Source organism: Rhinopithecus bieti, unplaced genomic scaffold (assembly GCF_001698545.2).
Source record: "Rhinopithecus bieti isolate Rb0 unplaced genomic scaffold, ASM169854v2 scaffold_27306, whole genome shotgun sequence".
NCBI classification, from domain to species: domain Eukaryota; kingdom Metazoa; phylum Chordata; class Mammalia; order Primates; family Cercopithecidae; genus Rhinopithecus; species Rhinopithecus bieti.
In genome coordinates, this window is record NW_016812395.1 from 826,254 (window position 1) to 837,171 (window position 10,918).

The 10,918-nt window shown below is 41.9% G+C and overlaps 1 long non-coding RNA gene across 2 annotated transcripts in view; it reads right to left on the reverse strand.

Annotated features, from left to right (window-relative positions):
• LOC108544891 (uncharacterized) overlaps positions 1 to 10,580 on the reverse strand; it is a 38,910-nt gene extending 28,330 nt beyond the window's left edge. The window contains exons 1-3 of one of the 2 annotated variants that reach the window (XR_001889976.1): positions 10,094 to 10,521; positions 9,181 to 9,235; positions 8,969 to 8,997 (exon numbers count right to left, since the gene is read on the reverse strand). This is a non-coding gene — a long non-coding RNA (uncharacterized LOC108544891). Of the gene's footprint in view, positions 1 to 8,968; positions 8,998 to 9,180; positions 9,236 to 10,093 lie in introns of those variants that run through there. The other variant, XR_001889975.1, reaches the window with a different exon arrangement.
• Between the last annotated feature and the right edge of the window lie 338 nt (positions 10,581 to 10,918).

Below are 10,918 nucleotides of genomic sequence, written 5' to 3' on the forward strand. Positions count from 1 at the left end.
TTCCATGCTCATGGATAGTAAGAATCAATATCGTGAAAATGACCATACTGCCCAAAGTAATGTATAGGTTCAATGCCATCCCCATCAAGCTACCAATGACTTTCTTCACAGAATTGGAAAAAACTACTTTAAAGTTCATATGAAACCAAAAAGAGCCAGCATTGCCAAGACAATCCTAAGCAAAAAGAATAAAGCTGGAGGCATCACGCTACCTGACTTCAAACTATACTACAAGGCTACAGTAACCAAAAGAGCATGGTACTGGTACCAAAACAGAGATATAGACCGATGGAAGAGAACAGAAGCCTCAGAAATAACACCAGACATCTACAACCATCTGATCTTTGACAAACCTGACAAAAACAATAAATAGGGAAAGGATTCCCTATTAAATAAATGGTGCTGGGAAAACTGACTAGCCATATGTAGAAAGCTGACTGGATCAATCTCTTCCTTACACCTTATACAAAAATTAATTCAAGATGGATTAAAGGCTTAAATGTTAGACCTAAAACCATAAAAACCCTAGAAGAAAACCTAGGCAATACCATTCAGGACATCAGCATGGGCAAGGACTTCATGACTAGAACACCAAAAGCAATGGCACAAAAGCCAAAATAGACAAATGGGATCTACTTAAACTAAATAGCTTCTGCACAGCAAAAGAAACTACCATCAGAGTGAACCGGCAACCTACAGAATGGGAGAAAATTTTTGCAATCTACCCATCTGACAAAGGGTTAATATCCAGACTCTACTAAGAACTCAAACAAATTTACAGAAAAAAACAAACGATCCCCTCAAAAAGTGGGCAAAGGATATAAACAGACACTTCTCAAAAGAAGACATCTATGCAGCCAACAGACAAATGAAAAAATGCTCATTATCACTGGTCATCAGAGAAATGCAAATCAAAACCACAATGAGATACCATCTCACGTCAGTTAGAATGGCAATCATTAAACAGTCAGGAAACAACAGGTGCTGGAGAGGATGTGGAGAAATAGGAACGCTTTTACACGGTTAGTGGGAGTGTAAATTAGTTCAACTATTGTGGAAGCCAGTGTGGAGATTCCTCAAGGATGTAGAACTAGAATTACCATTTGACCCAGCAATCCCATTACTGGGTATATACCCAAAGGATTATAAATCATGCTACTATAAAGACACACGCACACCTATGTTTATTGCAGCACTATTCCCAATAGCAAAGACTTGGAACCAACCCAAATGTCTATCAATGATAGACTGGATTAAGAAAATGTGGTACATATGCATCCTTTTCTATGTAGCCATAAAAAAGGATGAGTTCATGTCCTTTGCAGGAACATGGATGAAGCTGGAAACCATCATTCTCAGCAAACTATCACAAGGACAGAAAACCAAACATTGCATATTCTCACTCATAGGTGGGAATTGAACAATGAGATCAGTTGGACATAGTGTGGGGAACATCACACACCAGGGCCTGTCGGGGGCTGGGGGCTGGGGAAGGGATAGCATTAGGAGAAATACCTAATGTAAATGATGAGTTGATGGGTACAGCAAACCAACATGGCACATGTATACCTATGTACCAAACCTGCACGTTGTGCACATGTACCGTAGAACTTGAAGTATAATGATAATTAAAAAAAAAATAGAATTCATTTTCATTCACTGACTTCGTATCCTGTGAAGTTGTTAAACTCAATTGTAAGTTCTAGGAGTTTTTTTTTTGGTAGGTTCCTACATATACAATTATGCTGACTGAGTAAGGACAGTTTGTTTCCTCCATTCCAGCCTGTGTGTCTTTCTTTTCCTTGCCTGATTATACTGGTTAGGACTTCCAGTATACTGTTGAATACGAGTCTTGAGAGTAAACATCCTTGCCTTCTTTCCATTCACGGCATTCAAGTTTTTGCCATTAAGTATAATGTTGCCTGTAGTTGGTCTTTTTGAAGATATTCTTTATCAGGTTGAGTATGTTTGCTGAGAGTTTTCAGCATAAGTGGATGCTGAATTTTATTAAATTCTATTAAATTTTATTAAATGCTTATTCTGCATCAAATGACGTTATCGTTTTTATTTATTTATTTTTTTTGAGACAGAGTCTCAGCTCACTGCAACCTCCCCCTCCTCGGTTCAAGTGACTGTCTTTCCTCAACCTCCTGAGTAGCTGGGATTACAGGCACGTGCCACCATGCCCGGCTAATTTTTGTGTTTTTGGTAGAGACGGGGTTTCACCCTGTTGGTCAGGCTGGTCTCAAACTCCTGACCTTGTGATCTGCCTGCCTTGGCTTCCCAAAGTGCTGGGATTACAGGCGTGAGCCACCGTGCCAGGCCCAGGTAGTTTTTCTTCTAGTCTGCTAGTGTGGTCAATAACCTTACTTGCTTTTCCTTTTTCTTCTTTTTTTTTTTTTGAGACGGAGACTTGCTCTCTCGCCAGGCTAGAGTGCAGTGGCATGATCACGGCTCACTGCAACCTCTGCCTCCTGGGTTCAAGTGATTCTCCTGCCTCAGCCTCCTGAGTAGCTGGGACTACAGGTGCATGCCACCACGCCCTGCTAATTTTTATATTTTTAGTAGAGACGGGGTTTCGCCATGTTGATGGTCTCGATCTCTTTACCTTGTGATCCTCCTGCCTCAGCTCCCAAAGTGCTGGGATTACAGGCGTGAGCCACTGTGCCCGGCCCCTTACTTGCTTTTCTAATAGTTACCCAGCTGGCATTCCCAGCATGAACCTCCTGTTGGTTGTGGTGTATTATTCTTTTAACATTTTGCTGATTTTTATTTGCTAATATTTTGTTGAGAACCTTTGCATCTATGTTCAGGAAGGATATGAATCTGTAGTTCTGTCCTGTTTTTATTTGATTTCGCTGGCCTCATACAATAAGCTGAAAAGTGTTCTCTTTTTTCTGAAAGAGATGGTGTTATTTCTTCTCTAAATGTTTGATAGAATTCAGCAATGAAACCATTTGGGCCTGGAAATTTCTTTTTCCAAGTTTTAAACTAAACTAAAAATTCAATTTCTTTAAAAGGCAGGCTTTTAATAAAAAATTCCCATTAAAACTTTTTTGGAAAACCTGACCTCATTAGAAAGGTTAATGTCCACTTATTCATTAACATTTAAAATTCATTTCAGTGTACTAGCTGTTGAGGGTAGTTCCAAAAGAAAGAGATAATGTGGTCCTGCCTTAAAATAATTATGGCACAATACTGGTGAGAAGTCATCTCAAAAGGATATTTAGAAATACGTGACTAAGAAAGAAATAGGATGAAACAATGGTTAAGAGCATCCATGGATTTTGGCAAATGACAAAGTTAGATTTGTATTTGGTTCTGCCACACTGTAACTTTGGGCAATTAACTTGTTGAACTTTTCTCCTTCTCAACTATAAAAAAATACATATATATATTTTTGATATATATATCTCATATGTTTATGAGATATATATATATATCTCACTGAGTTGTGGATTAAGGATTGACTTAATGCTTGTCAAGAGCTTCATACAAAGTAAATATCCAATAAGTAGTAGCTATCATTGGTGTGACTTTCCAGGAAAAATTACAACTGTATAGAGAAGAGTAGAGTATAGTGCTATAGATTGAAAGTAAGTACCTTTCATCATGCTAGAGAATTGTGAAATCAAACATTCTAGGAAAATTTAAGAGTTTATGCTTCCAATTTCATTATTCTGTAAAAGATTAGCATTGGATGGTTTTAAATTCTCAGAAAGCCATATGGCTCTAGATTTGTATTTATTTATTTTTGCAACCACATTCTAACTTTTTGGAATGTTCTCTTTATCAAATACCCCTTTATAGTCACTTATTCTATAAAAATTTGCTGTCTTTTCTTTCTAAATCAAATTATTTAATACACCATGTTCTCCCTCTGTCTGCCCTGTCTAATGTCTTGATACCTTACCTGTAGGACAAGTAGAATCGCCCAGTTTAAAGATACACTATATTCTTTTTTATTTTTTTGGAGACTGAGTTTCACTCTTGTCACCCAGGCTGGAGTGCAGTGGCGCAATTTCGGCTCACTGCAACCTTCGCCTCCCAAGTTCAAGCAATTCTCCTGCCTCAGCCTTCCAAGTGGCTGGGATTACAGGCATGAGCCATCACGCCCCGCTGATTTTTTTTTTTTTTTTCCGCAGAGACCAGGTTTCACCACGTTGGCCAGGTCGGTTTCAAACTCCTGAACTCAGGTGATCTGCTCCCCTGGGCCTCCCAAAGTGCTGCGATTATAGGAATGAGCCACTGCGCCTGGCTAAGGATACATTATATCCATTTATTGTCTTAATAAATGAGGTAAAAACAAGCACACTAGTGAAAGTGGAATATCAAGTTAGCTTACATGAAAAGCAAGAAAGCAGACGATTTATTTTGGAGTGGCCTTTCTTCTATTAGTCATGCCATTATTGTGGTTTCAGCAAAACTGATTGTTTCTGTTTAATCAATGTTTCTCATCTTTTGCTAAGTTGGCTGCCTCATCTTTTTGTGTATGCCTAGTCTTCAAAAACTTAAAAGTAGAAAATTAAACACTACTGGGGACAGTTAGGCATAAAGTGTGAGGTAGATAATGCTGTAAGACATAGAAGGGAAAGAATAGTGTTAATGCAGGTAGAAGAAAGAACTTTTAGGAGAGGATGGAATTTCAAAGAGACTTTGAAGGTTGGGAAGCCTTTGGGGAGAACAAATAAAAGAAAGGTGGCAGTGAGCACTCTGGATCATCTGAAAGATGAATAAAGGAACACAGGTGTGAATGAACTTGGTGTTTACATGAGTACGTTGCATGGGGATAAAAGGTAGAGGGTGATTTGGAGAAGGGAATGCGCTGGAACATGAGTGCCTACATGTGTATAACTGAGGAAGAGGGACTGGGGCATTACCATAAAAGACAAACTAAACTGTTACAGAGGCGACATAGTTATTTAGAATATGGGCTCTGGAGCCAGACTTGCCAAACTGTAATCCTGGCTTTGTAAAGGTGTCTCCTCCCCGTCCACTCCCACACCCCCACCCCTTTACCAGGAAGGACAGAAGTTAATCACTGGAGACACCTGTGGACCCCTAGGATTCAATAATACATAACAAATTTTATTACCTAGCTTTCATCTTCTGCTAGTTCTCTCATATATTTACCTTCCCAAATTTGCTATGCTAGAAACTCAGTCCTTTCCTTTGTAGGATTTTTCTAAAAATTTATTATTTTGTTAAGAAGCTGTGTAAGAACAAGTTCTAACCACCACACTTTTGAGTTACTCATCACCGAGAACTCCCATAACTGTGTCACGCAGAGGTTAATAAATCTTGCTTTTGTTAATCTGTCTTTTGTCCATCTAATTTGCAGAGCCCCAGTCAATGAACTAACTTAATACAGGTAGAGGGAAAATAATTTTTTTTCCACTTCTACCAATGTCAGGAGTCAGATTATGGAATGTTTTAAAAATTAACAGAATTCTGAGATTATCTGAGAAAGACTACTGGAGGCATCATATAGTTTTTTTTAGTCAAGTAAACATGATGTTATTTTTTATTTATATAACCTAATATTGGCTTTTAACATCAATCAAATATGCCCACATTAATTTAAATTTTACCCTCCAGAATTATTAAATCTTTGGAGGTTCCACTGCGAATGTATATCTATATGAGAAAGGACTATGAAAGTGCACACCACCATAAAGTGCTAAAACCAGATCAAATCTTTTATTGCTTGATATTATTTGACTCTTTGGAAACAATGGGAAAATTATCCAGAAGAAAAGCCAAAGCAGCCCAGTACGCAGCAAAACTAACAGATGGAAGGGAAATGATGAGGGGGAATTAGGTAATAGGAATTGAGAGTGCAAACTGAGAGGCAAAAATGGTACTCAGGAAAGCAATTATGTAAAGAAACAATATATGCTGGGTTTAGTCTATGTGGGTGCCTGTAATCCCAGCTAAACTCGGGAGGCTGAGCAGGAGAATTGCTTGAACTCCAGAGGCGGCGGTATGCAGTGAGCGTGAGGATTGCTCCACTGCACTCCAACCCAGGCAACAAAGTTCCGACGACTCTGTCTCCAAAAAAACAAACATAATAACAAGAAACAACAAATAAAACATAAAAAAGGAAAAATATATTTCAAAATTTAGAGGATAAGATATTTAGAATTCAGAAAAGAATCTGGTAATGTTTCGAAAACTGCAAGGAGCCAGTACAAGTGAATACTGAGACTGGATTTATCTCACACCAAACAACATTAATGATTAAAAGTTAAAAAACCATATATACTCAGGAGGATGTTACTCATAATTTCTTTTCTTTCTCTCTCTTCTTTTTCTTTTTTTTTTTATTGAGACCAGAGTCTCACTCTGTTGCCTGGCTGGGGAGTGCAGTCGGTGTGATCTGCGCTCACTGCAACTCTGCCCTTCCCGGGTTCAATGCGATTCCCCCCCTCTCTACCGCCAGCCTCCTGAGTAGCGATACAGGCATCCCGCCAACCACATCTGACGATACCATGCCATAATTTGATTTTTATTTAGAGATGGGGTCTTTCCACCATAGTTGGCCCAGGCTGGTACATTGAACTCCTGACCTCAGGAATGTAATTCACGCTGCCTCAGCCATCCCAAAGTGGCTGGGTTTTACAGGAGTGAGCCACCGTTGGCCTTGCCTGTATCATAATTTCCATGGTAAATACGATCAAACCGTCCTGCCACTCCCCCTGTGTACCTTGTCAATAAAAGATTGAAAAATAGTGCCCAGAGCGCTGGTTGGCTCAGCCTGTAATCCTCCCACCACTAGTGGAGCCGACGGCGGGATCACAAGGCTCAGTGAGATCGAGACCATCTCTGGCGAACAGCAGTGAAGGGAACCCTGTTTTTATTAAAATACAAAAAATAAGTGTTATGAAGCGTGGTGGCAGGCGCCTGTAAAGTCACAGCTACTTGAAGAGCTGAGAGACAGGAGACATGGTGTGAAACCCGGGAGGTAGGAGGTTGCAGTGAGAGCTGAGATCTTAGCGCCCCTGCACTCCAGCCTGAGGGTGACAGAGCAGACTTGTCTTCAAAAAAAAAAAAACAAAAAAAAAAAAAAAAAGAAAAGATAGAAAAATATCCAAAGACGCATCAGCCTTTATCTCTAGATCTTACTCTATTTTTGCTATAGATCTGAGTTAATATCTTGAGTTTCAAGTGGATACGAGTGCCCATCTCCTAAGACTACTCCTACACCACTCCACCCTCAAGCACCACCACCTTTTGGGTAAGCCCAGCAAGGGAAGAGGATGAGTTGTCCTCTCAAAGGAAGATGCAAATCATTCCTTCTGGGAGGGTTAGGTCATATCTCAGAGGAGTTTATTCTTCTGAAACTGATAACTGCACTTTACCTTCAAATCTTCCATCTAGCCTATCTCTACAAATGGCATTTCCAACTGTTCACTGGTTCCCAGCAGAAACCTGGTATGCATTTGTGACCTCTTTCTCCCTCTAACCTGCACTCCAGTTAACTAAGTCCGATTTATTCTGCCACCAAAGTATATCCCGAATCTGTCTACTTTGCTCCATCTCCATGCCACCACTGTCATTTCTGGGCTAACCTTTATGCAAATTAGAGAAAGAAGCCTCTTCTTTTGGGCAGATAGTGGGGCTGGATTTCAGCCACACTTGCTCCCTTGTGCAGGGCATGATCTCCACAACCTGGCTTGGTGGCCCTGGACCCGACCAAGCCATCCTGCACTGTTGTAATAAATTCCTTAATGTTTTGCCACATCCTCACTTGTCCCCCTCCAATCCATTCTCCATGTAACAGAGGGATTATTTTTAAATCACCAATTGGATCACTTTATCCCCTACTTTTAAAACCTTTCAATGAATTTCCATTGCTATTAGGATGAAATTGCAACCCCCTAACATGGCCTACAAGATTCTGAATGATCTGGTTCCTAGCTCCCTCTTCATCCTGACTGGCACCATTCCCCTTGATCCTAACTTTCAGCCACACTGCCTTGTTTTGTTTCCTGAAACTTGCCAAGCTTCCCCCTACCCCAAGAGACTTTGCCTGGAAAGTTCTTCATGACTTAGTTTGGCTAATGTCTACTCTTCTCTCAGGTCTCAATTTAAATGTTACTTCTTCAGGGAAGCCACCCGTGAATCTATAATCCAAAGTAGATTCCCTCACAGCACTCTATTCTTTAATCATACTTAACAGATTTGTAATTGTATATTCACTACTGACTTAATATCTTTTCCCTGCTCTATACTGTAAGGTTCAAAAGGGCAGGTATCATGCTTGTCTTAGCATGGTGCCTTTCATTTATCCAAGTTTCTGTAAGTTTATAGCAAATGCCTTCTCTATGCCAGCAATATAATAGATGATGGGCACATAGAAGTGAATAGACAGAGATGAGGTCCCTGCAATTATGAGAGAAACACGCAACCAATCAACAAGCAAAGCAAGCAGATGAGATGATTATGAATGCTGTGGCACTATCATCTCATAGTTCACTGCAGCCTTGAACTCCTGAGCTCAAGCGATCCTTCCACCTCAGTCTCCTGAGCAGCTGCAACTACAGGTGGATGCCACCATGCCTGGCTAATTTTTCTGTTTTTTGTAGAGACAGCGTCTTGCTATGTTGCCCAGTTTCATCTGGAACTCCTGGCCTCAAGTCATTCTCTTGCCTTAGCCTCCCAAAGTGCTGGGACTACAGGTGCCAGCTTGTCTTGTTCATCAATGAATCCCAAGTATGTTGTTACGATAAAGCTGACAGCTAAACGTAACTGAAGAGTCTGCTTCGTTCATGTGAAGTCCAAAATAAGTATTCCTAATGTGTAGATGGTTCTTCTCCAAGAGTTCCAATTCAGGAACTAAGACTCCTAACTTGTGGTTCTGCCATCTTCAGCATGTGGCCATAGAAGGGAAAAGAGAGGCTGAGCATGGTGGCTTATGTCTTTATTCTCAGCCCTGGGAGGCTGAGGCAGGAGGATCGCTTGAGGCCAGGAGTTCAACATGGTGAGATGCCATCTCTACCAAAAGAAAAAAAAAAAGAAGGGAAAGAGCATTAAAGATTGTGGGAGTTTCTTGTTTTTTTAACAATAGATTAAGCCTGGATGGCTACACCTAACTTCAAGTGAGGCTGGACAATGCAATTCTATACTAAGAAAGAAGAGTAAATGGGTTTGGTGATCAGCTAGTACCCTCAACAGTACCTGGCACAACACTCCATTATGAAGAAACAAAGATGAATTAGAAATGGATCAACACCTGTGAAAGAAGGGAAGAAAAAAATAAAAGAAATGGAACTTGTTCTAAAAAAGTTTATTAACGTATACACAGAAATCAGTATTATACCTGATCTAAGAGTATAATGAATCCTTTATTTCCAGTAATCTAGAGATAGTCTCTAAAATAAAATTAATTTATAGATTTGTTTCTCAGGACAATAAAGTTTAAAAAAATTAATCTATTTTTCCACTTTAATTTGTCACCTTCAAGTTTTCCATTTTATTTCCTCTGGGTTTTAGCCTTCCCAAATCCAGTCACTTCACTAAGTTCACAAAGTCACTTAAGTTTCTCCTTCCTTAGGTTTGGATGGTTGCGTTAGGAGAAGCCTCCAGTTAGGCAACGTAAAAGAACAAAACAGTGACAGATGCATAGTAAACACTAGGGAACCTGTGTGGATGGTGCCACAGTAGCTTAGAACTCGGAGATGTGACCCTAGATCACCATATAAAATGTTTGCATATATTTTTATGGTATTCTTTTTCTGCTCAGAAGGAAACCGTAGAAATTAAATACTGCAGAAATTTGAGTTCTACACTCAGACTAATGCAAACACATGGTCACGTGTGTTAATCTGTTTGTACTTAAAGCTTTTCCATTCTAAACTTGTTAATCTGTTTGTACTTAAAGCTTTTCCATTCTAAACTTGTTTACATGTCCTGGACTAAATCTTAGTATTAAAGGCACAGAAACACAGGGCTCTAAGGGACCTCATTCACAACCATTCACCTTAACTGAGTCGATTCAGAAGGGACCTGAAGTCTACAGTTGACTGATTCATCCGACAGAGAGAAAAAAGTGAAACATTTTAGAACTCTAAATCAATAGGTTTTGGCTTACTTTTCCCAAAACAGAATCCTCCCTGAGGTAGTCGGAGAGCACAGTCCTGGATAGCACTTCCGTGCACCGGGGAAGGAGGAAATTTTAGAGTCCAGTGATGCAGGCGGAGACCCAGTGTGGCTGAGAACTGGCGATGCGGGTGTTCCTGTGACCCCTGGAATGCAAAGGATTGCACCCCCATCAGAAAGTTAGAGAAGCCGATGCAGAGTAGCCAGAAGTCCTGTTCATTCGGCAGGAGCAGGGGTGCCGAGATGGGGGGGGATCTCTGCCCCCGCAACTCGGCCGCAGCCAAGAGCCCGAAGTGCTAGGCGCGGCGCCACCAGAGGCCCGCCACGCCCCACGCCGCCCTGCAGGCGAACGCTGGAGGCCCCACCGGGCCGCCGTAGCGCTGCGGCTCGGGCCGCTCCTTCCGCGCCGCCCTCCGCCCCCAGCCTCCCCAGGCTGCCCGGGCCGCGGCAGGCTCTGGCAGGCAGCGCCGCCGCCGCCGGCCGCCGCTGCTTTCCTCTCTGGCAGGCCGTTCGGATTTCGACCGCTTGGCGTGACGCGTCCGTTTCTTGCCGGCAACCTGGCCGGCCGGGACAGGTCGCCGGTGATGGAGGCAGTTGCTCGCCGCGGGCGGGGGGGTGCTAATCCCCAAACCAGTAGGCCAGGGTAGGGGCCTCTCTCAGCGGTGGCCTGTGAGAGGCGCCGCCCTAGTCCGCTCAGTTCCGGCAGAGCAGCCGCGGACCAGGCGGGCCTTCACTTACTGGCGCCAGGGCCCGGGAGGGAGACGAGTGAGAGGGGGGGCCGGACGCGACCCCGGCCGGGAGAATGAGGCCCGAGGGG